We start from the raw sequence: 6,386 nt of genomic DNA on the forward strand, positions 1-6,386 counted from the left end.
CATTACCTTAGTTTGAACTAGAAATGCATTGTTTATTATATAACATCATCAAGAAACAAAAACAAAATTAAATTGTAAGAGAATCGTAGGCATCCCTGGTACCAGTAGCTTAGGCTTGATAATAAAGATAAAAGTACCCTCAGATATATATGTATATGTGACCCAAATAGAAAAGCAAATTAAAGAAATTCATGTTTCTCACCAACCATTGTGGCTGTGAATGTAAAGCCAAGTTCTCAGGAGCTCTTAGTTTGTAGACAGAAGCTATGCTAGAAAGGAAACTCATGAGGCAGCAGAAGGAACAGGGCATATGAATCAGTGTTTGTTGGTCTGAAAGCATGTGGCTCGCCCGAGCAATGACTGTGACCTTTTGTGTATAGTGAAATTTAAAATGGTTAGGTCTAGTTAGAAAAGCAGGCACCTGAGTACCAGTTGCTTGATGCCCAAGAGGGCCTAAGACCACAGTTTGGGCCCCTCTGCCTGAGAAAAAGTTTAGGAGAAAAAAAAGACTTTAAAACATTTGTTCTTTGTAAATGGGGCAAGCAGCTTGAAATTCTTTAAATGTTTAGCAAAATTGTCCAGCTGGTTTAGGCTAGTTGGGTCAAAATGGGGAGAAAGAGTCACCTAAAGGTTTTTAGTCAAATTTATAAGAAAATTTAAGAATGGGCCCAGCTGGAAACATCATTTCATTAGAATGATAAAGAAAAATATTTCCAGGGCAGGGGAGCTGGCAATCTTGGCTCTTGGCAGCTGCCTGGAGGGGGTGAATAGCGGGAAGGAAAAAAAAGCCTTGGGGTCATGCAGGTTTAAAGCATGCATGGAAGGTCAGACAGGAGGCCGGCTGGCAGGCAGGCACACAGCAGGGAGCAGAAAGCTTTAGTATAGGAGGGGAGAGAGAGGAGAAGGATCCAGAGCATTTGTATGTGCTGGACTGAATGGTATCAGAAATCATCCCAGGTAAAGTGAGGAGGAAAGGCAGTGGAAGAGGACAGACAAGAAAAGGATGGAAGACAGGGGACTTCCAGGCCCATGGCAAAGGAGGAGGGGAGGGGGCAAGATGGCAATGGTGAGCAGCTGGTGGGGGAACCAAGATAGGGAATGGATGAAGCAGGTCCATCACGGAGACCATACTGCTGTGTGGGAGTGGTGAAAATCAATGGGAAAGGAGATCAAAAGAAGTAGGCAAGGCAGAGTGTTCCCAGTGAGGAGAGCCAGAAAGAGGTGAGAGCAAAGCAGGGGGCTGGGGAGAGGAGGAGAGAGAGAAAAGAAGTGTACCTGAGAGACAGGTTAGTGGCATTGGAGAAGTCCAGGCGGGTCCCTTGAAGTAAGAACCGGGTTTTGGCACCATCAGATAGGTAAAAAGTTGGCAGAGAATGAGTGAATGGATGATGAGGCACAGAGGCACAGCTACAACTCCATCAAAATAAGGTTTATTAGCAAAGGAACACATGGAACAGATTCTCTTCCAGGCAGGGAAAATGTCTGCCCGGGTCTTGAGCTGGGGTCTTTTAAAAGGGAGGCTTCTGCTTCCTGCAGAAGGCAGGAAGATGTATTTTTTTTTAAGTTGGCGGGGGAGTAGGAGAGCAGGACTGTCCTCTTTAGAGATCAAAGGGGAAGCCTGCTGTGTTGGCCAAACAGTGGAGAAAAGTCTGCTTCTCTTGACTTCAAAGACCAAGGTGCTTATCAGCTAGGTTCCCTTTTCTCAGGAGCATGAGAAGTCCTTGGGATCCTGTTGGTGAGGGGCCAGGGCTATCTGAACCTTAAGACTTGGTAATAGTCTCCTACTGGTACAAAATAAGCTTCTTTGATGAGTGGTGACTGGGATATTTGTCTGTAAATATAAGGATACGTATTTTGCACATAGCAAAAAATTACATTAGTCTAGGGATGTGACACTCTTGGGGTTTTTCTCTAAGATCTCTGACTTCTCCAGCCATGTGTACTAGGTTATGTTTATAATACTGCAGTTGAGTTTCCTTTCATTGAGTGGGCATGAAGATCCCTCATGCAACAGAGGGATAGGAATACAAAAGGTTACAAATGGCCAAAACGTAGAGATTGAGTCTGCAGATTGCTGGTTCTATGACAATGGTGTCAGCATACAGAAGTCCAGTGCAAACTCAGGCAGACAAAAACTCAGTATAAAACTGGGAAAATGGACAGCAGACCCCAGTCTTAGCTGAGGAAACATTGACAGCTGATTACTGCTGGTTGGGGAAGAGCTAATCTTCCTAAAACATTTATTCTTTGAGAATTTCGTGCAATGCCTTTTGATCATGTTTCCCTCACCAGCCTCTCCCACATCTAAACCTTCCTCCCTAACCATTCAACTTCCTGTTCTTTTTCTTCTTTCCCCCTGCCATATTTGTGGGGACCTAAAGGCCCTACCTTGCATAGGTCTGAAAGGAAGTTACTGGGGGCGCGGCGTGGCTTGCTTTGAAAGTCTGAAGAGTACTTCTGCACTGTTGAGGAGTGCATGATCAGCGAGTGACCATCCTTAAGATACTCCCTGGGGTTGGGGGGGGAGTTCCAGGTGCCATTGTAAGCTTGGTAACACCTGCAGTAAATGAGTCCCTGCCTGACTAGACTCACCATTGCGTCTGAGTGTCCCCGGGTATTGGGGGTGGCGTAGGCTGGTGAAACGAGTGCTTAATCGTCACCACTGCCTGGGGGTTGCTGGTTCGAAACCCGGCAGGTATTGAGTCCAAAATTGTTGACTCAGTACTTTTGGGTGCAGAATCTGACCTGGAATACAGTCTGAGCATGGGTCACACCCTTAAAACGGACTCTTCCTGTGCCAGAAGCTACCTTGTGCCAATAGTTCCTCAGTTAGAAGTTGGTCCTCTAACCTTCCCCCTCCATGCTGGATTTTTGTCTGGCTTGAGTTTGAGCAGGTCTTATGCATACTGTCACAATTGCTGTGAGGTCATATATGCAACTGCTCTGCTATCTGGAAAGCACTGTTCCCTTGCAGTAGTCCACCACTTCTGGCTCTTAACAATCTTGCAGCCTCCTACATTCCCTCAGTGAAGCTCCCTGAGCCTTGAGAAGCAGGGTGTGCCATTGGTGTCATTTGGGGGCTTGAGCACTCTGTAGCCTTTTACTCTCTGCATGTTGACAAGTTGTGGGTACATGTGATAACTGCCTTCTACTGTAAAGTTTCTTTGATGAAGACTGAAAGATGCACTAATCTGTAGGTATAGCAATAAGTATAAGGAGTGGTTTTAATATTACATTCATTTAGCAGAATATGAGTAGTAGGTTGCCCTTAAGGCCTATTACCTATCTAGTCACAGGTTCTTGATCCCAATACAAGTAAAAATCACAGCTTTAAAGGTGCCTAGAATAGCAATCAGGGATAAAAAATATTTTCTGGAAATGGACTAGAGAAATATTAGTAAGACATTTGCCAAGGGAATGAGATCCAAAATTCTAATCACAAACTGCCCCAACTCTGGCTGACATCTAAGAAACACATGCATCCAGTGGGACCTCCACAGAGCCAGGGCCAAAAGGAGCCAGGGAGGAGAGGCACCTCTCAAAAACAGCATTTCACAAAGCCAGTTTATGGCTGTTCTTAACTTTAGTTCACATAATGAAGGCAGCAGGATCAATACATGAAAACAAACCAGGAAAAGCTGCCAATTCCTCCCCTAAACAAAAAAAATTAGAAATGATCAAAACCTTAAAATTTTGGGATAATGTCAAATCACATGGTATCTTCTAAGTGCTTAGGACTCAAAAAGGAAATGAGAAATGAACAGAGTGTATGCCTGATGAAATAATAATAATGAAAAATCCTCAACTTTAATGTCATATATTCTTATGACTCCCTTTATCCAAAATTGAGAACCTAAAAACTAAGATAAAAATGCAAAATCATAATGAAAGGTATTGATCTGTTTTAGTGTGGTAATCATGTCACTACACACACGCATATAAAATATGTTGCATACTGTTAGTGTATTCAGTTAAAAATATCAGACCAAGGATACTTAGAGCCATGACAGGCTTAAGGAGTGAATTACAAACAACACAAAGATTTCCTCAAGAATGATGGAGACATTCTTTTTGTTGTAGTGGTTTCAGAGGTATGTATTTCTCTCAAAATTCTTTGAATTGTGCATTATAAATGTTTATATCATGTGGCACATATATTATACTTAAATAAATTAAAAATAATAAAATGGAGTAATTTGTAAGAATATGAAAAGTTTATGACAGTTACTTAAGCAGGTAAATAAAATAAAATGTAATATCACAAGTAAATAAATCAATTCTATTAAGCAAAATAATCATGTTTTCACTTAGGAGACTGTCAACTAGATGGCTCAGCATGTAAAGGCACCTATCACCAAGCCTGATAAAATGACTATGGTTCTCAGGGCCCACATGGTACAAAGAAAGAACCAACTCCTGCAAATTATCCTCTGACATCCACATGCCAGAGTGCATGCACACACACACATACACACACACACACACACACATACATACACACACACAAACTGCACACAAAATAATTAAAAATGTAATAAATTTTTAAAGTCACAAATATGCATACAAAGTTATCTACTGTAGTTTTTGATAAAAGCAAAAATGTCTATGAACTATTAGTTCCTAAAAATGGAACACTGACTGAATAAGTAAATTTATAAAAAGCAGACTAGTGGCTGACAGGGTTGGGAGTTCACATCACTTATATTTGTCCTTCCGTGGAACAGTGCATAACATTTATAGATTACACAAACATTTTGTTTTCTTCAGTGCAAAATGTGAGTAACATTAGTAAATTTTAAAGCAATGTTTGTCCAAGTGAATTTAACACACTATGATTTAATATTTCTGTAATTCAGTTGTTACAGATACTCACACTGATTAAAGATAGTGCAGAATCCTCAGGATGAATAGCAGATAATCTATAGAAATGACAAAACTGGGGTGAAAATCTTAGAAATCAACTTAGATTTAGTAAACTGAGCCACAGTTGCTCTGATTATATTTACTATCCTCTTGTTTGGATGCAGTCAGCCCCTGTAAATCTGTGCATCAGCATTGCTGAGTACTGATTGAATTTTTTCTCAAACAAAATTGTATTTAGTCTAGAAGTATTTCTAAACCTCCAGAAATCTCATAGTCATTAATTAATATAATTGAGCAAAGTTCTATAATTTTACACATTTGTAACACTACAATCACTTTATATGAGAAACATTAATAATACAGTGAAAAAATACCTAATTTCTGCCCTAAAAGAATGTATCGTCTACTCAAAGTATTTATATTTAAGAAATATTTGAACTAGGTGTGGCAGTGCATGCCTTTAATTCCAGCACTTGAGAGGCAGAAGCAAATAGACCTCTGTGAGAGGCAAGCCTGGCCTACATAGCTAGTTCCAGGTGAGCTGAGGCTACACGGAGCCTCTATCTCAAAAAGACAAAAAATGAAATAATTCAGATGAAATAGGATAAAATAGACTATAATAGATATGCAACACCCAATATATAATATTGTATCATATATACATAACATGTATGTATGTATGCACACACATCACCCAAAATCTCTGAGCAAACCAGACGTATTCCACTAATGATACTAAGAAAGGACTTTTAAAAAAAGTCTTCTATAAAAAAAAGACCACTTTTGTGTTAGTTACTGAAGAATGATATACATAAATAAGAAATTTTCCACTCTGAGAAGACAAAAAAATCTATACAAAACAAAGATTCATGAAAGATTTTGATATTTTTCAGGACCCGCAAAGTACTGATATATTCAGGTGATTTTGCAGTGCATATATCAGGTTTAGCAAGAGGTTGCTAAATATGAGATCTTTTGGTTGCATGTTTGCATAAATAATGGCCCTGTAAAAATCGTTGTGAGTTTCTCTTTCCACTGAAAATTGGAGTCAATACATAATGGAGATATTTTAATGGCCATTTGGAGGCTTGCAGATGGAAGGAATTAAACTCTAAACAAGAACATATTTAGCTTTTTGTTTGACTTCATCTTGACTTCCAGGTGTCATCATTACTTCGTCAGCAAATGAAGTGATAAATAGCATGATTAATGGACTAATTATTTAACTTGATTTTCCTCTTTGAGGTTTCCATTTAATTGTTTTTCTAAGTGGTCCCATCTGTATTAAGCTTTATTTTTAACTATTTTTAATAATAAGAATATAGAATAATTTCTCATTCAAATCCTATGTGCATTTTGAAATTCAACTACAGAACATTGTTGACAACTTTGTTCAGATTGTCTATGTGAGGGTATATTTTGTTTGATCAAGAATATATGTAAGTTTATATGTAAATATACCAGTAAAATATAGATCAAGTATTGCTTGAATATAAATTCTTTATCAATAAAGCAATTCCTTA

The sequence above is a fragment of the Nannospalax galili genome, unplaced genomic scaffold (assembly GCF_000622305.1).
Source record: "Nannospalax galili isolate Female #2095 unplaced genomic scaffold, S.galili_v1.0 scaffold417, whole genome shotgun sequence".
In the NCBI taxonomy this organism is placed as follows: Eukaryota; Metazoa; Chordata; class Mammalia; order Rodentia; family Spalacidae; genus Nannospalax; species Nannospalax galili.